The sequence below is a fragment of the Zeugodacus cucurbitae genome, chromosome 4 (genome assembly GCF_028554725.1).
Source record: "Zeugodacus cucurbitae isolate PBARC_wt_2022May chromosome 4, idZeuCucr1.2, whole genome shotgun sequence".
In the NCBI taxonomy this organism is placed as follows: domain Eukaryota; kingdom Metazoa; phylum Arthropoda; class Insecta; order Diptera; family Tephritidae; genus Zeugodacus; species Zeugodacus cucurbitae.
The window spans coordinates 52,742,810-52,768,996 of record NC_071669.1 but is presented as its reverse complement, the minus strand read 5'-3'; the positions used below and the strand labels follow the sequence as shown (position 1 = coordinate 52,768,996).

General features: G+C 33.1%; 1 protein-coding gene across 2 annotated transcripts in view; it reads left to right on the top strand.

Annotated features, from left to right (window-relative positions):
• Positions 1-7,514: 7,514 nt before the first annotated feature.
• LOC105217248 (putative phospholipase B-like lamina ancestor) overlaps positions 7,515-26,187 on the top strand; it is a 35,770-nt gene continuing 17,097 nt past the window's right edge. The window contains exon 1 of one of the 2 annotated variants that reach the window (XM_011192165.3): positions 7,515-8,446. The gene's annotated coding sequence lies outside the window, so the exon portion shown is untranslated. Of the gene's footprint in view, positions 8,447-13,386; positions 13,581-26,187 lie in introns of those variants that run through there. The other variant, XM_011192166.3, reaches the window with a different exon arrangement.

Genomic DNA, 26,187 nt, shown 5'->3' with positions numbered 1-26,187 from the left:
AAATCGATAGGTCATTGTACGGAGAACTATGTATATATGGAACATGTAAAAAAAAATTCGATTGTGATCGGATCATTTGTTTTTGAGTAATCACTGCAGCAAAGTCGCAAAATGCTGTTTCGAGAAAAACGTTTTTAAAGATAAAATTATCGTTTTCACTGTTACCGAGCGGCTGCTCTTTAAATTGATATAACTCAAAAACTATTTGAGATATCGATTTTTTAATATATACGATTTTTTTGAAATTTCACACTAGGTGTGCCTCTTAACTTTAGTATAAGAGGACTTAATTTTAAGTTAATCTAATACATGAGAGCAACATTGCTGGATTTTGTAATTATGAATATCATATTATTCCTCTTTGTTAATGTTAAAACTTTAATATACATAAAGTTAAACTTCCATAACTCGAATTCTTGAACTGGCAATAAATCGAACTTTTCGACCTGGGCATAATACAAAATTTGAAATTTTACTATCGAGGTAGAATTAAAATTTTTTTTTGGTATGGAGGCATATTACACTTATAATATATATACATATATGTATATATACATATATGAATATGTATTACACTTATGGATTGCATAAATCATGTGACAAAGGATTGGGATACAGACGTCAAGAGCCGGACAATAGCAAACTATAACAAACAAAATTATAGAATACACGTTTTAACGTAAATATGTACATAACACTTATGGAATATAAATAAATAAAAATGTGAATCAATCTATATTTTAAACTCGAAGTTTTTTTGAGTATTATGATGATTCGAGTAGTTTATTTCTCTACATAATCTATAGTAAGGCATTTGTTGAAGAGGTGATCTAACATTACTTCGTTAGTATGTACCTCTGAGGTCTTCAAAATAGGAGTTTTTTCCATCATGACCTCCTCATTTTAGTGAAATATTTTTTCAACCGAGTCAGTTTTGGAGATTAGGAAAGAGAAAAAGTATTAGAGATAGTGAATTATCAAGAAACTTTGACAGTTTTCTAGTGTTCTAGAGATTTTCGTTTCTTAAATAACATCTTCGAAGGCCATCATAACATCTTTGCAGCCCGTTTAGTACTCTTGTTAACAATTGTTTTTTGGATTAATTAGTCAAGCTGGAGTCTACTCTTGAAGAAAACCAGCCACACTTCATAAATTTATTGAGGAATATAAGCGGTTTCAGGGGTTCTTGCGAAAGATTTATGGACTTCGATACACTAAACTCAGCCAAAGCGATATGCGAACTATCACTGCGGTTAAATAACATTTGTACGTAATTTTTTATAGAGGAGAAAAGTTCCAGCAAGATTATTTATAATAGTTATTAATATAAAATTGTTCATCGGAAATTTCAGTACAAATTTAAAACATTAAATTGAAACCAGATAGACAAAACAGCGTTGTAACCAATGAAGCCAATGGTACCGCAGATAAAAAACCGATGGTCTCCCGTTTTCTTTGTGGTCAGTGCATTACTCGTTGGTAACGGCAAAGATCGAATTGAGAAAGAAATTGGCAAAGATAATTGGATTGGTATATTACAGCAATTTGAAGTAGAGACTAGAATTAAAAGAGGGAGTTTCCCTGTGCTTTCAAACGGCCATCGATCTTTAGGCAAATACTAAGGGGGGTCACTTTTCATGGCAAGATGTTGATTTAATTAGCAAATTGCCAATTTACGGATGAGGAAATAAGTTACTTGGATTAAAAAAATTGTTGCACGCAAAAGCGAAAGAAATGGAGTAATATTATCTGGAATAAAGCCAGAATTGTTTGGCAATGATAGCAACAAGGATAGATAATGTACGAGTTCGTTGATCTAAAGAAAAGAGTTTCATATAAGATTCAAAGAATTTTGAAATTGGATATGACTTTTATGACAACATGTTGGTTTGATACATCAGTTAATAAATGTAAACGGGATTATGTGTAAATTCCATTATATGAACATTTTGGAAACGGTAATACCATATATCCAGGATAAAGATCCGAAACGCATTTTCAAAAGTAATTTCGCGAAAAAGAGGCAGGGTTGAAATTTTCAGGGTTGAGAAATTCAAGAAAAGGTTCGTACTAGGTAATGTACTTCAGAAGAGTAAATTTAAATAGTTAAATTAGTACATTATTTTCAATACATCGTATTAAAGTAAATTTTAGGATCATTATTGAATTAGTAATAAAAAATGTACGTTTTATGCAGCTACCAGCTGCTTTGAGGGAGGTTTTTATACTCTCGCAACAAAGTTAGTGGATCAGAATCGAATCTCTGTCGGTCCGTCCGTCCGGGCAACGGATAACTTCAGTAAAAATTAAGACATCTTGACGAAACTTGTTACACATGTTCCTTGGGACAGTGACAGTAGCGTGCGTTGGTACGAAGGATCGCACTAGGAAGGGGCATATTTAGATGTAATTTTTTTGGGAAAGTAGGCGTGGCCCCGACCCTAAATACGATTTTTGTGAATATCTCGCAAACCAATAAAGCTATATAAACCAAACTTCCTCCAATCGGTTCCCTTACGTACCCCACTATACACCATGAAAATAGTTGAAATCGGATGATAACCACGCCCACCTCCCATACAAAGGTTAGGTTGAAAATTATTAAAAGTGGGTTAACTCGCTAACGAAAAACCTCAGAAACACTAAATTTTGCAGAAGAAATAGCAGAAGGGAGCTGTACTCAGATTTTTTTACAAAATGGAAAATGGGCGTGGCATCGCACACTTATGGGTAAAAAACCATATCTCAGGAACTACTTGATATATTTCAATGAAATTCAGTATAAAATATTTTCTTGACACCGTGATGACAAGTGTGGAAAATGCATGAAATCAGTTCACAACAACGACTACTTCCCATATAACTCAATTTTAAATTCCATCTTTCACTTTTTAATCCATAGAGTATATGATCTGTGGCATCATTTGTGAAAAAATTGCCGAAATCGGACTATAACTTTTCAATGCCCCGGATATCGAATATGAAGAACTCCGTGTCTTATAGTAATTGTTCACCAAAAATGTCGGTAAATCTCTCAGATATCTTAATTTAATTCAGAGGGAATCTTTTTCTTCTAATAGTGTGTCTCTGTATCAAAAATGGTTAAAATCGGGTCATAACATCCCCTAGCTCCCATATTCCTAATATTAGGGGTTTCAAACTTTCAATGGACTTTATATATATGCCGAATATGTGAGTCAAATTGTGTGTTATCTTAATAAAACTATATCAATAAATTGCGAGAATTAGCCCTTCATTATTTGTTTAAATTTTTTTTAACACCAAGAATATGGATGTAAGTATAATTTTTTCTGAACGCGTGTGTATGTAAAAAAAAACAAAAACAGTTTATATTTTTCATATTAAAACGCCGATAATTACTAAAAACAATTAGTACACACAGTAGTGCCTATGTACATATATAAAAGAGCGCAATAAAGGTTTTAATTGTAAATTACAACTGCATGATTTCACAAAGTTGTGTTAATAGTAAGTGTTTTAACAACTCATTGAAAGTCAATTGCTGAAAAATTTCCTAAATACGAATGTCAGGTGTAGTCAAAATAAAAAAACACTAACAAAAAATGCATGCAAATCAACTCAATACTCGATGCAAATTCCAAAATAGAACCCAACTGATCCACCACAATCGGCGAAACGTGAGATTATGAATGAGCTGTTGACGATACACATGCAGTCATCACCAAGCACCTGCATATAAGTAAATATTTACATAAGTAAATATTAACTGACACTAATTGAAAGCCAGTGGATATTTTTGTTTGCACAAAATATAATAAAAAAAGAAAAAAATCATGCGGTTTACTGCTTACGCGGCCAGGTGTCAAGGTGCAAAAAGGTATGCCAACCGTAATTGTGTTACTACCTGTGCTGATAAATGCGTGCTGATTAATTGAAATCCACTTACTGCATACATATGTACATACTTTCATCTCTACATATGTATGAGTATGTACAGTTGTATATATATATATTTATAACACGCCTTATCAATATGCAATAACACACCCCTTGTTAGGTTATTCTTGGCAACAGCACATTTCCGATTTTCATTTAAATTTTTTGCTTGTTTTGGGGAAACCCTCGCACATTTGTCTTTATCGGTTGACACGCCGGAACCAGTGTTGCTCTTTAAACGCTTCGTGTTACCTACCACCCTCTCCGCTTTGCACTTCAAGCAATTAGCTTTAGCACAACTGTACATTTGTAATGAGTAGCGGCTCTCTTTTGTACTGTGGATGTATATGTGTATTTAAACTTTTTTGTCTCAGTGTACTATATTTATTGCTGTGTTCTATTTATTTAACCTTATTTACTCAAACTCATTTATTTAAATATTTATATATAAATTTGTGCATATGCGAATATATATGAGAAAAGGTCAATCATATCAATCGATTTGAATGTTGTGATCATTTATCAAGAGTACTTCTATATACGAATATACATATAGAATTTCGTATGACACAGTAGTAGCTTGTAGAACATTCAATCTGATCGTTATATTTTTTATCAGCTGTTTCTCGACGACAATAACCTGCTCAGTTCTATTATAAAACAAAAATAATAATTAGAGAATACCGTCTATATGGGCAGCAGCCCATATGTAAATATACATATAATATATACAGTAGAACCTCCATAACTCCAACTTTTATAACTCAAAGATCTCCATAACTCGAACTTTTGTGTTGGCCATAGCGCTTAGAAGTGAATTTTAATACAAATTTCCTTCCATAAATCAACCTTTTCGACCAGGCCATAATACAAAATTTAAAATTTTACTATCGAGGTAGAATTTCAAAAGAGTCCCTCTAACAAAAATATGATATTACACTTATGAATTGCATAAATCATGTAAGAAAGGAAAATAAACTTTATGCAAAGTAAATAAATAAAACTGTGATTAAGGCATTAGTCTACATTAGAAGGCGAAAAAAAGCGTTTTTCTTAGCAATTTTTTTGAAACGGAAGGAAATGATTGCGGTAAACGGAATTTTAAGACGATAGTGTACTATATTTAAGGCTTAAAAAACAATATTTATTATTAAAAAATATTGAAATTTTTATAAAGTTATAAGTATTTCTCTGGAGCGCCTGGAGTCTGCACTTGTAAATCGGTGCCGGTGATGGAGGTCGTGCGATGCATCTGAAACAGTCGAACCAAATTTTTTTTTTTTTAATTTTTATAAGTATCTTTTCTTTATGAACTAAAAAAATACCGAAGAAGTTATAAAATTCCAAATTTTTTCGAAGTTTGAAAAAAAATTCACTTTTTTAAGAAAAAAATTACTTTAAGTTGCAAAACAAGTAGTTTAAATAATACTTTTGCCCAACTTCAACTACTTTGTCTAGTTCAAATAGAAGATAATTTAATACTGAAGCTAGATCACTTTGGTTTTTTTTCGATCGGACATATATTCTTTTTGCTATCGCCGGCACCGTTTTCTAACACTTGTGAAAATGAAAACTCGAGAAAACGCGCTTTAAAGGTCTGCCAGAGCATTCGCACCTGCTCGACGCTGGGCCACTAAAACTGCTCTAGCTTCGAAAATATGTCGAATTGGCCTCTGGAATTTTAAAGACATATTCTTGGATAGTTTTGGAAGAGACCTAATACAAAACAAATCGATTTTTTGAAGCCTGTAAAGCAGACTACTGCCATAAAATCCATATTTTACAGCTTTTTGAAAAATTGTATGCTTTAATGAAACTTCTATAACTCGAAGTTTTTTTGTGGATTATGGTGATTAGAGTTAGAGAAGTTCAAATGTATTTTAGAATCACAGTGTGGTCATGATAATAACAGAGCATGTCATCAAATGGTTTAAGGTTCTATCAATCACGCTTTTCATATGAATATACGGATAATTATAGAAGGAAGTATATGAAAAGGCGCTAAACCGCTTAAAATGTTGGAAGCAATTTTCTCGGCACTTGAAAAAGTTTAGAGTCTAGAATACTCATATTGGATTTATGATTATCTTAGAAGACGGAGTATATATTTAATGAAATTAGAACGTTACACCTGTCTGGATCACTGAATATTCTCAAATCGGTTTGAAAATACTTTATAATAACTTTATATTTGATTTTTATTGAGATCCGTAAGCCGATTATCTAAAATACAGGCTTCAAGTATTATTAAAACTACGATTTTTCTATAACATTATATTGTATGTATAACCTAGACATAATCTCCACATACAGCCCGTTACACCGAAATATTACGACCAATTCCGAACTGTCGAAATATTGTAATTGCTGTCTTCCGGTTCCTGTGTTGGAAACGGAACAAAGAAAATATATTTCTGTATGCGTGGAGTGTCAACTTTACTTGAAGAACTTTAAAGAACTCTTTGAAACTTGTAATTAGAACTGAACAAAAACGTTATCCGTTGCGAAAAAAATATCAGGATGATTGGAACAACTGTACTTGTTTTACAAAGAATAGGTCTTGAAATTCCGGGGGAAATATCCCTTTATCCGATGGTCAAGGATCTAAAATAAGAGAAATTTGAATTTAGAAGGTTTCATGAGGTAAATAACTGAGGCATTATCGCAACTAAGAGAATTTATAGATCTCGAAGGCACTAAGAAGAAAGTTTTATAGATAAGAACTATATTAAAAAACTGAAGAATCGCCTTAAAAACTCTAGTAGATGATAGGCTATAAAGCTAAAACTCCATACCAAGCTATTCCGCTACTTCGCTACAGCGCTTATTCAGATGAAGAAAATGGTAGCTGAATTACATTTTGAAACCCAAAGCGACTGAAAACTGTGAGATCGAATGACATAAATAGCACTTTTCGTTTTCAGCACTTATTCAGCTAAAGAAAATATTTGCTGAATTGCGTGATGAAAGAAAAAAATCCTGAAAATCCTGAAAATCCTGAAATAAGGTTATAGCTTCAAGTTAAGTCTGTTATTGACCTGGTTTTCTGAATTTGAGAAGATAAAGCTATTAAAAATAGGAAACACCGTGAAATATACGACAGTAACTCCCTATAAAACCGTGTCTGTTTGTACCCAAGTGTATCAGCACATCTCTTCCCATTTTCCGAAACCGTCTGCAATGAAATTTTCTACAAAGTGCTACTTTCGAACTCAGAGCAATGAGATTGATTCCCACCACCATGAACAGTGGTGGTGCGACATTAACAGCACAATGCATTATTACAAAAAGTATCTACATATCTGTCTGGCCGTCTAGCTGGCAGCATATACTCATAGCTACATATCTATATAATACATATGTATGTATGTGTTCTGCTATATACAAGCAAGCAAACAAACATGCGTATCTACAAACATGAGAGAGAAATTTACGGAGTGTTTGATGCTACCCATAACTTGAAAACTTCTCAACGAGCTATTCTAGCACATTGTATGCTATATCGCTACGATCGACGAGTACCAGCGGGAAATAATCACATTTCGAAGCAATGGTAGCGGCGACATGCCGAACCGAATGAGCTGGGGACAACAGTCTAATCATTAACGTTGATCATTAAACAACGTACATATGTGGAACGCGTGTTGAAAAAAAAACCCAAAAACAACCCAAAAGCAACTCAAGAGCAATAATATATAGGAAAACGTGTATATGAAAATCTGTGTAAAAAATTAGTGTGGAAATTCGCATTTCTTTGTACAAAAAGTGCTAAAAATAAGCATTTACCTACACAGCGACAACCTGCGGGATCAATCAACCAAAGACAGTGGTGAAATATAAACAAAAAACTGAATATTCTTCATATATGAAACAGATATATATGTACAGTTATACATAAATATACATATTATAAATTGAGATTTTAAAACGGAATTTTATTATCTGTGCATTATTTAGTACTTGCGTGTTTTACTTATTTTATGGTGAAATACACAGAGTAAACAACAACAACAGCAGAAATAAGTGTTAATTAAAAGCGTTAAAAAATATAAAGAAAATACTTAAAAGTAAAATTTTCGACAGTGAACTAAATAAAAACTGTGCAAAGGCATAAAAGCATATACAAAAAACAACAACTACACACAGATACAAACAACGTTTTAGCCAAAGGTGCATTCCCAAAAGTCTTAACTTGGAACGCCGCGCAGCAATTTCATCAAAAATCTTTGCATTTTCCAATGTAGCCGTTTGGGGAAAATTAACACGAGCGTCGTTGTTTCGTGTTAAGCATCAAATACAATTGTATTACGTGCGATAATTGAATGCATTTCATTGTCAATAATCACATTGCTTTCGTATTCGTTTTGTGAAAAGTGAAATTATTCGCATTACTATTTAGATATTTATATGAGTGTATTTCCGTATTCAAAAAAGTTAAATCATTTCTAACACAGGCGTACAAAACAAAAAATAATAAAACAACTACAAAAACAAAACACAGCAAGTCACGCGAGTTTAAACTAATTTGGTAAGTAGAATTTTGTTTGTAGTTGTATTTAACAATATATAGTACATATACATATATATATATATATATATATATATATATATATATATGCATCCATTTGTATATATAAAAATAAATGCATTTCCGCGTGCGCTAGACGAGACCGATAATCCAAAAAATAAGTCTGAAGAAAATGGTTAAGAATAATGCCAAAGTTGGGGGAGGCCATATTCCTCTTAAAGGTTTAGGTGGGTTGCAGAGGCTTAAAACAAGGGCATTTTCACAATTTTTTTGTATACCTAATCATATATTTCATTTAAAAAATAATTCAGCGTATCAAAGATACATATTTAAACAGTATTTTGTTAAATTTTTATTTAAAAATTCCGAAAACTCAGCCGTTGGCACCTCATCTCCCATGATATAAATAGGTCATGCGGTGCACATCACAAGTCATAATTAGTTCATCTAAAAACAGTAAACCAAAAATATTTCGATAGCACATCGATAAATCTAGTTAATGAACGAAGAAAAAAGAAAATATTGAAATTTGAATTTTTGACAGAATTTAAACAAAAAAAACTCACTTTTTTGGTCAAATTTTCGTCATATATTGGCTCGAAAAAAATGGTTATATGTGTGCGAAATTTGAACAAAATCACTTCACAACTTTTTGAGTTATCGTCTTCACCGACTTGAAAAAATGAGTTTTGAGATAAACGCGTTTAAAATTTTACATTCGTACTGACGTGGCCTTATGGCGTAACTTCCAAAGGGTACATCTCTTAGTATATTAGTCGGTTTGATATTTATGGATTATATTTTAAACATATTGCACTATTTAAGTAAAAAAAAAATCAAATTTAGAAATTTTGAAACCAATATAACCCCTTAAAGGGAATTAGGGATTTAATTAGTTCCAAACTATCCTCCTTTACACGCCAAGAAAACACTGTGTCTTCGATTTACCTCCTTAATTACCTTAAAATTTGTGATCAATTTACGCCTTTTGGTAAGATAATCGAACGATGTTCCAGCTTCTTTAACGTCGTATGAAAAAAATATATGTATGTGAAGTAAATATCGGTAATATCCATCTTCTATGCGGATAATACTATGGACGTTACAGCAGTCGAAGCTTAACTCGATCAATTTGGTTGACGAGGTGGAAAAGCATTTTTTCCAAGGTGGGACCAATTCAGAGTCGGATCAGTCCAATAATTAATATAGAAGAGATCGGTCATAGCGTTACCCTTCATCAGATAGTCACAATTTGTGAATCCCAGAAAATGGTGGTTATCACATTTCCGGTCGATGGAATATTCTTTGCTTTCTACAGAGAAGGTTCTCCGGATAGGCACTACAGTTTTGAGTGTTCAGCTTTCCAAATCCATGTTTCGCCGACAATCAATCACTGCTGTGAAGTAGTCTCCCAGTTGCGCTAGTCCTCTTTGCCAAAATTTCATGCCGCATAGGACACATGCTTTCTGAGTTATTTGCTGTTTCAGCTATCTCACGGACTGTAATACCGGATTGACTCTTCGACAAATAATATATTTGTTTTTAATTTTTCTAAAATCAGTGGATCTAGATCCACACCATCGGCAAATTTAAACGTAACTATCAGTCACATTCGGCTGTGCTTATTTTAAAGTTGCCGTCTGACGGTCGGAATAACTATATTTGGAAATATCTATTTTGGAAATATCCTCGTGTATAGTACAATACCACATAACCACCACTGTTTAATTGGAGGGCACAGGCAAAAGTCTACAACCGTTCTAGTATTTAGTTTTCCAGTTGATCAATAGGTTCTAATGTCGATCAATACGAATGAGCCTGCCTATAACCTTGTATAGTTTTCAAAACAATAGTATCAATCGATATGAAATATCAAGATCATAGAGGAGAGATAACATTTGTTATCTAATGTATTAGATCATGGCGTGATTTGGTTGCTTTAATTTTATTGTCAAGACCCAGTACTCGTAGATTTATTTCAAGAAGACTTTTATCAGAATCACTTTTAATGAAATCAGTTAAGCTGAGACATTATAGTTAATATCATATTGATCAACACGCTAAGATAGTGAGAAGTACTGTAACAAGTTTGACACTTGAATGAACTCACTTCAATATGTAAAAGTGCATATTAACTTAAATAACCTTTTATAATCCCCACTGATCTTAAGTGCCTAAATTAATGGTGCGACACTTGAATACCTTAAGTATGCAGTCGACCAAGTACTTATGCAGTTAAAAGACGGATTACATGCTTTATTATATTAAGTATGTACTATGTGTACTTTAGAGTACAAACAGTGCTCGAGTGGTCATTGACAGTTCTCTGGTGAATACTATTATGTGGACTGGAGAACTCAGACTTTCTCCGATTAACTTCAATTGTTGTCATAATATTGCATTATATTTACGCTTTATTGCATTTTACTGTTTGTATGTAATGTAAACATCATAGAATAAGTATTCTTCTCTGATTATTTGATGGACTTTAATGCTCAAATCGCATGTGATCGTTGTGAGTCAGACGGAGTTAACATCGTTATAAAATACAGACGCTTTAATTTGCTAAATTGGTCGCTTAATTGAGTATGTCAATACACTGGAGTGGAGTATGAATGTATATATTACTTATGTATTGACGTAAAAGCACGACTTAAGTTTATTCATATGATCTGTTTATTAGTTTTTTAAGCCAAATTGTTTTCGTATTTACTTTGCGTTGTTTTTACACGATTTCTTTTGAAATCTGTTAATTACCAAGTCAAATATTTTGCTGAAATGACACCGAAATGTAGATCCGCATAACTGTAAATAAATAGTTTTTGCACATTTTAAATTTGGGGAATCCCCTTATAGTTATAAAAATATTCGGGAACATGCCACAGAATTATATATATTTCCACGGATTTATAGTATTTTCTATAATTCACTATTTTGACGATTTTTCTCTGTCTCGACTCAAATTTTCTCCATTTTATGGTTTTTAATTTATGATTTTAAACCAAAAATACGTCGTAATAATATTAAGTGTCGGCTTTTCTCTCACAACATTTTTAATCTACAAATTTATCGCATGATATATTTTTTATACTAGTAGTACTAGTGATAGTAGAAATTCGTTTAGTTATTTATCTCAAGAACCTTGAAAATGTTTTAAAATTTTCGCATTAAAATCATTAGTTACCAACTCTAACATTTTAGCCATAATGCCATGAAAATATCAGTAAACCTCTCAGACAGACACTTGACAAGGTATTAGCACACCAATTATGATTACTTTTGCCATGGGTTACCAGTAGTTCATTGAGTTCCCAACGCTGATAATATAAGTTTTAAAAAATGATAAGATAAGCAAATGTGAAGCTACTTGATCGAGGTGCCTTGAAAAGTGTTGAAGAATAGTAGAGAATAAAAGCAAGATATCCAAATAAAATTTAGCAATTCGCAACGCCCTCTATTCTTCTGGAAATATACATGATCCTCATAGCACTTTCTCTTTTTAGTAGTTCTCTTTCAATATTAATTAATGTTGTGGTGTGTTTATACTTATTTGAATGAAATCTATTGGAACTGACCTCATTCCAATATTATTTTACAGGCTATGATGTGATAATTTTATGGAAGATATTTTTTGTGTTGAAACCTTATATTTCCATACTCTCTATTTCTCTTTTCGTAGCGAGGTCTTGTTTAATAGTATTTTCACACAGCCAAATTAATTGATCAATTAAAATTTTGATTGAGACACCAGTTTTTGCTCTTCACACTGCCGCCTACTCAATAGTTAGGTTTTTGCCTTTTCACACAGCAGCTAATTGTTCAATTAACCGTCCTCTGCTCGATGTAAATTTTTTGTATGGTAAATTGATCTTAATCAACATTTTAATCGAGCAGAGGCCGTTTGATTGATCAATTAGCTCCTGTGTGTGAAGGCTATAAGATATGATTATTTTGTCCTTGGCTAATTGAAGTTAGACATTTTAAATTTCGTCTTTAGTTCTATAACCTGTTTGTCACTGTCTGCCGATCTACTTGAATTTAATCAAATATGTAACAAGCAAACAGATCACAAATTAAAACAGATTATGATTATAATTTTTTATCTACATTTACTTAAATTGCAAGAATAAATATACTACATTAGGGTAAGGCAAATTTTTACCGAACTTTATGTTGAAGTTTTAGGCTTTTCAAAATTATAGTTGTTGCTATCTTTCTTGGGTCTTTTAAAGTTTGAGGTTGAACTTTTTGGATATGATTTCTTTTTCCAGTACATCAAGCTTTATATAACATTTCATCCCTTAACCTAGGAAATCGATAATTTTGGAATTAAATATTTTAGACAATAACGACAGGTTTCGTCGTCGTCCCTAATATAATTTTGTTTGTATATATTTTATTTGATGAATATACATATACCTACAACTATGTTGATCATAATGATAGTAAAATTGTTGGTTGTTGTTTAGACTACTAATATTATTCTTTTAAAATACGCAAAAGATCAGAAATTTAACAAAATAAAAATGTTGGCTACTGGTGCTTACGCAGATGATAACTGATTATCTGCTGATAAGAACACGGATAATATTTTAAGAATTCGCAGAAAAGAACACAAAAAAACTCAGATCATCTTGATGCTGATCGGTCTGTACAAGATCGTTTAGTATGAATTCAACTGACGTGAGTGAAAGAAAGTCGCGGAGAAGTGTGTTTTAATTTTCAAATACGTAAAATTATTGATTACAGTTAAAAATATAATTTTTATTTCGGTAAATAGTGAAATGTGTTAAAAAGATTTATTTTTCTTCAATATAATGAAGAAAAAAATGAAAAATATTTATGTGAAAAAATAAATGAATAAGAAATGAAATAAAGAATCTTAAATTGCAACTTTTGGATAAAATATGAATATTGAAGTGATCCTCAGACATTTTTTTGGTCAAAGTGCTTGAAAACTATACTAATGCTGAACTTTTTGTTAATTCGTGATATAGTGAGAACTCAAAGCACATTCTTTTTATACGAACACAAGACTTTTAAAAAGTTTTTATATACCAAAAGAACAACTTTTTCTTCAATAAGCATATAACAATTCCAGATATACATATAATACTATTTTGAGATTTTTGAGGTAAATATAAAATTTTCACCCATTTAATGAAACAACAACTATTATTATCCTAAACAAATGTTCACATCATTTACCGAATTGACACAAATTCCAAAAATGTAAAACTATAAAAACTAAGAGTACCTGTGTTGCGATCGTTAAACGTCTGTGAGATGTCTGCGAAATGTTGTTGTCAAGCGTCTGCAAAACCAAATACAATGCGCGCGCTGAAAGGAGAGACGTAGAAGAAGCAAAGTGTAAAGACATTTCTGATCTCTTCGCATATTTAATGCTTGAAACTATGAAAAGAAAAAAAAAAAACAAAAGTAGAGAAGATAAAATTGAAAAAAAAAACACTCGGACAACAGTACAATGCTCCCAAAGAGGGGAGTCCAACTAAACGAGACAAAAAGTCGTTGTAGAAAGAAGGGAGCGAACAAGTACAAGTATTTTTGAGGTCAACATCCTGACGGTAATCGTCCTTCTGTGAGCGCTTGCAGAGTTCATTTAGTATGGGAAAATATTGTGTACATATATATGTTTGTTAGGTTAATTGATTTTGATCGTGCCATACGTTTATTTAGAAGTTTCTGAGAAGAGAGAGAAGCTAACTTTACTCTGCTGTCGGCTTAAGACAATAGTGGGGATAAGAAGGTTTTCTACAGTGTGCGTTAGAAGTATTGGAATACAATAATGGATCAAGAAAAGTAAACGATTTTATTCGAATAATAAACTCTGGGGTTTGATTTGTCCAAATGTTCTTAATGTAAAGCAAATTTATGGATGGATCCGTAGATAGAGCTTTTAGAAGCCGCAATAGTTCAGATTCTTTCTTTTTTTTTTAATTATTGAAGTAAATTTCGGGAACTTGGTTTTAGCTTGAGAATTTCGACCACTGTGTGAATTCATTGAATGTTGGTGAGATTAACGTGAAGACCTTCAGATTTCGTAATTAATATTTTTCAGGAATTTAGAATATTTCCCGAGATCTAACACTCGACAAGAAATATGACTGAAATGAGAGCTTTTCTCGCTCTAATGAGCGAAGTTAGGAAATAGTGGGAGATTATATTCCAAAAAAACAGTGGGTATTATTTTAAGAATGTAGTAAATGTCTCTACAGTATTGACTAGAAAAGGGTCTTTAAGAAAATATTATGTAATAATTCCCAGTATTATTGAGCTTAAGAAAGCAAAAAGTCCTACTTTATTAATAAATCAAATGCGTTTTATAATTTTTGCGCTCATTTAAATGCCTGAGTGAATGACTTGTGCTTTTTATGAACTTTCTTATTATTGGCAGTTTTGCTTTAATTTGTACAAGTAGTGATTCCGTTTTGTTTATAATATTTCATATCGGACATACAAATGTATAATTGTATACTTTGTTGCTACAAAGGCGTCACGAGCGCGCCGTGCTTCTGTTTTTCTTTGACTCTCTGTGTAAACAATTCAATTTACCCATCAAGTTGTCAATAGGCTGTAGAGGTGTGTATCGGTTAGTAGTTTATGTAATACCGAAATGTTAATGAATAAGTATATGTAAACGAATATCGGGTTTATGAAATGAAAAAAACATTTCGGGTCTACAAGGAAGTTGATTTGGTTAGAGAAGGCTACTTGATAGATCGTGGGTTCAAGTTCTTGTTCCGCAAAGTAGATGTGGTAATATTTTTCTTGTAGACCCCTAAATTTTATAAAATCACATAAGACGCGCACTATCTACCTTGATCTTGCTAAATATTGGAGATTGACGAATCGAACAAACAAGTGGTATAAAACAAATAGACTGGCATAATTAAAGAGTGATGAAATATCAAGCAATTATAGAATTTTAGTCAACTAAATTAGCTAGTTGTCGTTCATACAAGGCGAGCAGAGGAGTGCCGAATTGAAGACGGTTTCTATAAGTCGGAAGCCAAACAATTTAAAAACCTGGTAAGGTCCAACTCTTTCTTTTTCTGACTTTCATACATATCGATTATTCTCATAAGCTATTATTCATATAAGCTTTGAGCTTGTGCTTGAGCTCTTGATTTTGAACTCTTGTTTTAAAATTTTGGGTTCGGGATTGACTATGATATTGTTCCATCACTGATCACTGAAGACGATTTTGTATAGGTACATACATATGTATGTTTAAGACTCGATCAAATTGTTCAAAATATATATATAATATACTATAGACATAAACACATATTGATTGAATTGTTTACACATTTGCACTACTGTTTTACTTTTGCAAAAATAAATAGAATAAAATATAAAAAATGAAATAAAAACCATGAATATAAGTTATTGAGGCAATAATATGTGGCGGAAGTAACTTAAGACCCATGACCATATTTTATGAGTCAATTTCATATACATAAGTACAATGAAAATGAAGCGACTTGACGAAGGTTTCAAGACCGGAGCATCCTCATGTAGAGACCAATCTGGTAACCGATGTCCAGGGCATACTGGGATTATGGAGGGAACACTTTGCCGACCTGCTGAATGGCAGTGAGAGTACAACGCCAGGAGATGGCGAACCCGATCCCCCAATCGATGACGATGGAGCAGATGTTCCATTACCCGACCATGAAGAAATTCGAATAGCAATTACCCGATTGAAGAACAACAAAGCAGCGGGGGCCGATAGATTACCGGCAGAACTATTCAAATACGCCGGCGAAGAACTGATAAGGTGCATGCATCAGCTTCTTTGCAGAATATGGTCGGAAGAAAGCATGCCTGACGATTGGAATCTCAGTGTGCTCTGCCCAATCCATAAAAAGGGAGATCCCACAATCTGCGCCAATTATCGTGGGATCAGCCTCCTAAATATCGCATACAAGGTTCTATCGAGCGTGCTGTGTGAAAGACTAAAGCCCACCGTCAACAAACTGATTGGACCTTATCAGTGTGGCTTTAGACCTGGAAAATCGACAACTGACCAGATATTCACCATGCGCAAAATTTTGGAGAAGGCCCGTGAAAAGAGGATCGACACACACCACCTTTTTGTCGATTTTAAAGCTGCTTTCGACAGCACGAAAAGGAGCTGCCTTTACGCCGCGATGTCTGAATTTGGTATCCCCGCAAAACTAATACGGCTGTGTAAATTGACGTTGAGCAAAACCAAAAGCTCCGTCATGATTGGGAAGGACCTCTCCGAGCCGTTCGATACCAAACGAGGTTTCAGACAAGGTGACTCACTATCGTGCGACTTCTTTAACCTGATGCTGGAAAAAATTATAAGAGCTGCAGAGCTAAACAGAGAAGGTACAATCTTCTACAAGAGTGTACAGCTCCTGGCGTACGCCGATGATATTGATATCATCGGAAGCAACAACCGCGCCGTTTGTTCTGCTTTTTCTCGCATGGATAAGGAGGCGAAGCGAATGGGTCTGGAGTTGAATGAGGACAAGACGAAATATCTCCTGTCATCAAGCAAACAGTCGGCGCATTCGCGTCTTGGCTCCCACGTCACTGTTGACAGTCATAACTTCGAGGTCGTAGATAATTTCGTATACCTGGGAACCAGCATCAACAACACGAACAATGCCAGCCTCGAAATCCAGCGCAGAATAACTCTTGCCAACAGGTGCTACTTTGGACTGAGTAGGTACTTGAACAGTAAAGTCCTCTCTCGACGAACCAAAATCAAACTCTACAAGTCGCTTATCATTCCCGTCCTACTTTACGGTGCAGAAGCTTGGACGATGTCAACATCAGATGAGACGACACTAGGAGTTTTCGAGAGGAAAATTTTGCGCAAGATTTATGGTCCTCAGAACATTGGCAACGGCGAATACCGCAGACGATGGAACGATGAGCTGTACGAGTTATACGACGACATTAATATAGTTCAGCGGATAAAAAGGCAGCGGCTACACTGGCTAGGTCATGTTGTCCGAATGGACGAAAACACTCCAGCCCTGAAAGTGTTCGATGCAGTACCCGCCGGAGGAAGCCGAGGAAGGGGAAGGCCTCCACTCCGTTGGAGGGACCAGGTGGAGAGCGACTTGGTTACACTTGGGATCTCCAACTGGCGCCGAACTGCGAAGGAGAGAGATAGGTGGCGCACTATCGTCGATTCGGCTATAACCGGCTAAACGGTTGCAACGCCAATCACATACATACATACAAGTACATTTGTATGAATATATTTAAATGTGTTTTTTATTGTAAATGATGGACTTCTTAAGGGTTTGAATGCGGAACATAAAAAAATAAAAAATTTGTTTTTTTACTATATACTTGAATTAAAAAAAACGCTTTCATTTTCGTCGAGTGCTGGTTTTATTACCATCCATCAAAGATCAAGCAATCAGCTTGTAACCAAATCAATCAGCAGCCGACGTCATTTCACTTCGTTAAGTAAATAACTGTAGTTCGGCCGCTGGAATATACCCATTTAAAAACACAAGCGATTTTATAGTATTTTTAATTACCAATACAGAACGATCTTTTATTTCTTGAAACTGCACATATTTACATACAAATGTGAATATGCATGGCTAATAAATTATTTTTTATGACTTATTTCATTCATGTGAACTGCTGATATTTAATTTAAATACAACAATTGACATCACGTCATATAAATTTTATTTTTACATACATATACATATATAAATTTATAAGCACTCATTTAGTTGTGAGATTTCTTAGAATCAACTAAGCGTGCACAATGCCGCGAATAAATTCATTCCAAAACCACTTCGTTACTACGTCAGTACTATTAGATTTTACAATTATTCGTCGGATCGTCAGAAATTTTCGTTAAAATTTCAGAAATTGGCAACTAATCACTTTGGCACGATTATACACTGAAATGACGTTTACACTCATGCATCATGAATTTCACTTGCGGAATTATGTGGAATCACCATCAATCATACTTTTATGAGCTTACAAAGTGGGCTGATATGCATTCGTTGTATTACTATTGCAGCAATTAGATTTAAGGAAACATTGTTCCTAGTCAATCTATTGGAACAGGTGGTTTATTTCATTGCGATTGATTGATTGATGTGTGACTCAAAGTAAGTTTGAAATTGATGCATTTCTGTTACTAAAAATTTGCCTGCATTTATTTAAGTGTATTCTGTGAGTGAGGAATTTGAATTTTTTGGATTATTAGAGATATAAACTATTTTCCTCCACGCGAACTTTATTAAATTGGAAATTAAAGAATTATACAAGATTGTGAACTAAAGAGACCGTCTGAATACCTTTTAATTTAAGAGTCTTAATTGAAGAAAAAACCGAGCTACGAGATTTCTTATACGAGTATCTAATTGAGATATTGACTTTGAGGACAAGTCCTTTGGTATAATTTTTCTCCTGGTCTTGGTCGAGTATGTCTTTTTGTTTACTCCAGTTGATGAATCTACCGAATTCCTTCTATATTATAGAAATGACCTGTTCATTGTTTGTAGCTCTCTTAACTTATCTTATGATGAATATAAAGCAATTGTGCTCATGGAAAAATTTTGATTTTTTCATTTGCCAACCAATTTTTAATGAATTATTCTGAGAATTATTAAGTGAATTGGCTGATGGATCATTCTTAGATTAGATCATAATCTAGTTAGTATAAAGGCAAAAAAAATCTACAACAGTTAACTTCTTAAGATCTTTCGAAGCTAACATATTATTTATAAGCTTACTGCTTTCAATCCTCAGTTTATCTTGTCTGAAGAAAGATCATGAAAACAGTGTTAAGTTTCAAAGACTATTTTTATACTCTCACAACAAAGTCATAAAATCAAACGATTTAGATATAAGGTTATATATATCAAAATGATCAGGATGATATGACGAGTTGAAATCCGAATGTCTGTCTGTCCGTCCGTCCTTGTAACGGATAACTTGTTCTCTAACATGTTCCTTGGGGCAGTGAGAAGGTTGCTATTATTAAAATGAGTGAAATTTGGCCATTGCCACGCCCACAAAACGTATTTCATCTAATTCCTTCACTTCATAATACAGTGGAACTTCTCTAACTCGAATCACCATAATCCACAAAAAAGCTTCGAGTTAGAGGGACTTCGAGTTATAGAAATTTTCATTAAAACATGATTTTTTCAAAAAGCTGTAAATTATAGATTTACCCACAGTTTTAGTTATTTACTTCGCAAACAGTTTTATTTAAATAAGTTAAAACATGTATTATAATTTTGTTTGTTGCACTTTGCTATTGTTGGGCTCTTGACGTCTATATACCATGCCTTTTTTAGATGATTTATGCCATCCATAAGTATAATATATCATATTTTTTGTTAGCCTCCATATGACATAGAGAGACTCTTTTAAAATACTGCCTCTATAGTAAAATTTTTATTTTTTTATTATCCCCTGGTCGAAAAGTTCGATTTATGAAATGAATTTTGTATGAAATTTGACTGCTATTGCTATTTCAAGAGTTCGAGTTATGGAAGGAAATTTGTATGGAATTTGATTTTTAAACGCTATTGCCAATTCAAAAGTTCTAGTTATGGCGATCTTCGACTTATAGAAGTTCGAGTTATGAAAGTTCCACTGTATTATATATAAATTAGGAACCAATGAAAATAGCGGAGTAAAACTTTACACAAATACTGTATTTGAACTGATGTATCCCTTGTGAAAAAATTGTCGAGATCAGACTATAACAAGGTGTCACTGAAATTATCGGTAAATCTCTCAGGTATCTTAATTTAATTCAGAGGAAATATTTTTCTTCTAATAGTGTGTATCTGTACCAAAAATGTGTTAAAATCGGGTAATAACTTTCTTTAGCTCACATATACCCAATTATTGGTTTTTCAAAAATAGGGTGGGCTTTATTCCGCATATATCGATTAATATGTGAGATATATGTGTGATATATACATATGTGAGAAAAAGGACTACCGCTACCAAGTTCATTAGATTTTTTCATGGAACGATGAACGCATTCAGTAAATTTTTCAAAAGTCGAAATAAAGTTCAAAGCATAAAAATAGATATTGACTAAAGTAAAATCTTAAAAGATTAAAAATATTTGAATAGAAAATACGATTTTTCAAATACCAAAAGATCAATGCCTCCATTATTTATACAAAATTTTCAATTAACGACGAAGTTTATAAATGTGCAAATTATTTGAAAATTCCGCCAGTTTCCTTAAATAACGCAAAAACTTAAGAAAACGTAAAAGCTGAAATGTAAACGTGCCAATCAAAAACTATATTAGATATAGCTGTAATAATTGTCCACTCGTAAATCATAATGCACGAGAAATTAGTGAAATTAATAAAGCACCACGAGCACGGCTATTGCCGTCAGTAGCTCATACATATATATTTAGTGTAAATATATGAACATATTTGGTATAAAATAAAAATCATACGTAACAGTTTGCGTTTTCAGTTTATACAACCATTTTCGTGAGCGCCAACAGAGAAAATTATAATTTACTCCACAAGAATCAATACTAGATAAGAGTACATATACATATATATATGTTTGTTTGTATATATGTAAATACAAGTGGCGGCCAATGTTGCTCAACGCTTTGTCGGCCAAGTTCAAAACTGAAAGTCTGCCAGTATCTGTCTATCCAAATGAGATCGCCGACAAGTGTGTGCTGCCAAATTGGCAACCAAAAATTATGCTCTCGAGTGTAGTTACGGAAGCGCTTATAAGCAAGTACATATAATACATAATATATTTGTACTTTTTGTGTAATTGTATTTTAACTTATTTAATATTGTTGCTTTTGTTGTTGTTATTTTTTTTTTTGGTTTTGGTTTAATATGGTTGTTCTATCTCTTTGAGTGCTTGATCGATTGGATAAAGGAACCACACAGTCTTTTGGGGCGCACAGTCCTGACCGATTGGCTGCATCGATCGGTTCGTGGCCGTGGCCAAAAGAAAATTCTGAAACGCAAAGATTTTGCATAAACAATAAAGATATAACGAAAATTTGTGATTGAGACGCGGGCGTTTTGAATCTCAATAAAGTGACGGTGAAAAAAGTGCTTTAAAATTTTATATTGAAAAAAATCGAAATAAATTAAAATTGTGTTTATTGAAAAAATAAATCCACTTGCAGTGTGATATAATAAAAAATATTTTCAAATACCAAAACTCGAAAAAATATTAATTTGAAATTTTATTATTAAAAAAAAAATATTTTAAAAAATCCCTTCGTTATTAATGCTATTTTAGAAAAGGTATTTAAATACTCATCTGCTTAAACACAACCAATTTTTTTATTTTTAATATTTTTTTTGTCAGCACTACCTATCTATTAAGTGCATGAAGTTATTTTCCATTTCGCTTGCTGACAGCTAATAATCTGTCACTACTAATTACGGTACAGACAGTCGCTAGTTTAGTAGTTGTGTCACTTGCATTTCTATACTCACGGACTTGCATAGAGACAATTGTATATTATTTTACAGTGATTAATTCTAATTATCAGTGACAATGAGATTTTTAAATTCTCAGCTTTTATATAATATTTCAGTTGTAATTAATGCAAAAGTGCAGCGCATCAAATGAACAGTGGAAAAATGAAATCATTAAAGGTGTTTATGTAATTGCGGTTTTCAATTACTTAAATAGCATAGTTAATTACAACATCTATTTATGGCGCATAGTTGATAAGTGAAATGTTGTAATATGCTATATGGGGAATATCAATTTCTCATACAATTTTACAATACATGATGTGTTCAAAAAATAACGGGAATTGTAAAATTTCTTGGGTTTGAAGTGTTCAACTGTGAAATTGCTTACTTTGTCTATAACAGTCGCCTAGATTTAACGAGTTTTTATGAGTTTGGCGAATATCGTTTTGGATACACTTAATTGCTTGTTAGTGAATTTTTGCCGAAAAAGCAAAATTTTAACGATTTCCTAGCCACCATATACGCCAAATATGGCTCTTTGCGATTTTTTCTTACTTTCAAAAATAAAGAGAGACATCAAAGGGCTGTAGTTTTATAAGCGTACGAGAAATCGCTGAAAGAACGAGAAGCTATCACAAAAATCGATTTTGAGAAGTGTTTCAAGTGAAGAAGCGCTGGCCTACGTGCATAATATCGAACGGGGACTATTTTAAAGGTGACAAGAATAATGTAGACCAATGATTTTTTTTTTCAAAACACGAAAATTACCGTTATTTTTGCACGCACTTCTCATACTTGGATATATTTTTGGTGACACGTCCCTCCTTGAAAAAATTTTCCAGTAGTGAAGTATAAAACTATTTTGTGAGAAAAAGTGAAAAACTAGAATTCGTGGACTTAAATGGAATCTTTAACAAGTAAGGAAAGTCTAGGTACGAGTGCAACCGAACATTTTATACTCTCGCAAGTTATTTATTTATTGTTATTAAAATAACACACAATTTGACCCATATATTCGGCATAAAATCCACAAGAATAACAAAAATTATCATACATATACAGTATATAAGGGCTGAGGTAATTTCTGAACCGATTACACTCATTTTCACCACCAAGGTACCTTATATCCAACTGTATGCTCACTTAATTTGACTAAGATATTTCAAATATAAACCGATATATGCGGTAAAAAGGCCACCGGAAGTTTGATAAGGTATATGGGAGCTAGGGGAACTTATGACATGATTATAACCATTTTTGGTACACAGACATACTATTAGAAGAAAAAGAATTCAGATGGAATTAAATTAAAATATCTGAAAGATTTAAGGATGTTTTCGGTGAAAAATTATTTTTAGGCACATGAAGAACGTTCGATATCCCGGGCCTTGAAAAGTTATAATTCGATTTCGATAATTTTTCTACAAGTCTTCATCGGTTCCTTATGTGCATATTATAAAGTGAAGGAATGAGATGGAAATCAAAATTGAGTTATACCGATTTTCCATCCCATCCATGCCATCAGGGTGTCAAGAAAGTACTATGTACCGAATATCATTGAAATCAGTCGAGCAGTTTTTGAGATATGGTTTTTATCCATAAGTCGGCGACGGCGATTTTCCATTTTTAAAAAAACCTGAGTGCAGCTTCCTTCTGCCATTTCTTCTGTAAAATTTAGTGTTTCTGCGGTTTTTCGTTAGTGAGATTTCAACTCGTTTCGTCATTCTGATGATTTTGATATATATAACCCTATAACTGGTTTAGTTTCATGACTTACAAACAACCGTTATGTGAACAAAACTATAATACTCTCTTTGGCAATTTTTCTTGCGAGAGTATAAAAGCACCCTTTATAAATAAGCACTTTACATAATTTTACTGTTAAGTAACTTTGATAAGAACTATAAAATAGATCGTAGGTACTTTAAATAAACAAGTAACTTAGTCAACCGTTATTTATAGTTGTTATCAACTGATTAATAATCTCGTCCAAACAAGCATTTGTCTTACCTTATATATAAGGGTGTAAGTTCTCCTTTCTATTATGACTTCTAAATCATTACCCCCACAACAAACATATACGCGCACACATACATATAACCGAATATTTGCATTGGACGTCAAAGAATTCCAACAAATATTTGCTTACTGCAAGTAAAGTTAAGTGATAGCTGCATTCTGTGGAGCGATATCAACACGCGCTAACTGCACACGAGCGCTTGCATAATTATCACTTTATTGTAGTTGTTGCATACATATATTAACTTGCATTTACTAGCGTACTACTTTCACAGTCCCGACCATATGCTCGTACACTGCAGTGTTACTGTTGTTGTTGTCAGTTGCTTTTGACACGTGTAAATAACGTGGAATTTTTGCTGCAGTGGGAAGCAATTATTGCACTGGTTTATTAAGATGTTGGCGTCTTAATTATTCGTAGTTTATATTTAAATTAACTGTTGGGGAATTGAAATGTTATCAATTACTTTGTAACTAGTTATAAACTACTCCAAAACTAGTGAAGACATAACTAGTCAGTAGAGATGTTAAATATTATATTTTTGTCAGAAATGGACTAGTTTGGAATTTATAGAGAACTGTATAGTTTAATTTATATTCAAAGTTCCAATTTTATTTGGAAAATTTATTTGTTATTGGAAAAAACCAGATTTTTTGAAGTAACTAAAAATTTAAATTTCAGTTTCATACTTCTCCGACAAGTTCCATTTAAGCTGGAAATTCTTGTTGCAAACTTATATTTTTTCTGACTAGTTTAAGACTTTTCTACAGGGTTACTAAGCTCCCGTATATTTGCGTATAAATACAGTTTTCGTAATAAGCAATAAATCGCTGACTGAATATTTTTTAAATGCGTTGCTCAATGAAGCGTGTAAATATTTAAATTTAAATACAATAAAAATGACAGAACTTAAATGATGTTAATGGGACAGTTGAGCAATTATATGACATAAATTGTATGTAATAAATTCATAAGCGTATGACTTGCACAAGTTTCTTACTTAAAGCGGAAATGATCAACTGTATTCGTTATACAAGATATCTATATTATGTATTTCCATCTGATATAGGCATTAGCTATTTTTATTACAGAACAGAATGTTGATACAGATTATTTTTCGAATATTGTTCCAAGAGTAGTAATTACTTCGGTACAAATTAATGCAAACATGTAGGCCAAGCACTAGTGCATATCTTCAAGAGAGTGAAGGACATGCCGAACGCTGGAGAAAGAAGTGTTGTCATATGCAAATGAATGGGAAAAACATACCAGTTTGCTTGATATATAAAGAGTTTTTCAATAAGAACTCTACACAAGTTTTTTTTATTAAAACAAAACCGGTGTGGGGTATCAAAAAAAACTTTATTCCTGTGAAAGTACATTCAATACCATTATGTATGGCATTCGATTTCTTTTGCATGAGCACCACGGGCACGCATTCAGTAGTCCAGACGCTGAACCCAATTTGCAAAGTTCATCAATCGTAACTGGCTTGTTGGTATAGACCATAGACATGACATATCCCCTCAGGAAATAGTCTAACAGCGTCAAATCGCACTACCGAGGCGGACAATTTACTGGGTCATTTCGTGAGATAACACGTTCATCAAACTCGGTTTTCAATAAATCGATTTTGACATTCTGTGTGGCTTGTGGCGCCCTTCATATATTCTCCAAAATCATATCCAAAAATATTCGGTTATCATTGAGCAGTAGCGATTCCCATTCACAGTAACGTACCGATCTTGATCATCACGTTAGAAATACGGCCCAATGACGCCGCCGGCCCATAAACCGTACCAAACTGTAATTTTTTCGGGATGCATGGTGACTCAGGGGTACGTGTGGATTGCTGTCAGACCAATAACGCATATTTTGGTTATTGGAGAAACCATTCAGCCAAAAATGAGCCTCATCGCTACATAGCGCTCTTATAGTTGACTCCACCGACTCCGAATTTCGATAGTAAATTTCAATAATTTCGACTCGTTGAATATACGAATCCCATGTAAAGTTCAGAACACTTATTGTGTGATATTTTTCAAACATTTATTAATCGAAATTAAGAAAGACTTATTGATGATGATTAAAATATACTTTGAACAGATTGTCCCAAGAAAATAACATTCTTCACAGTATTTTTCGAAAGGGTTTTATATATAAACTAAATAAATTTGTGAGTTCATAACTATTTCATAGTGTGGCAACATATTTATGAGACCATATCCAGAAACATATGT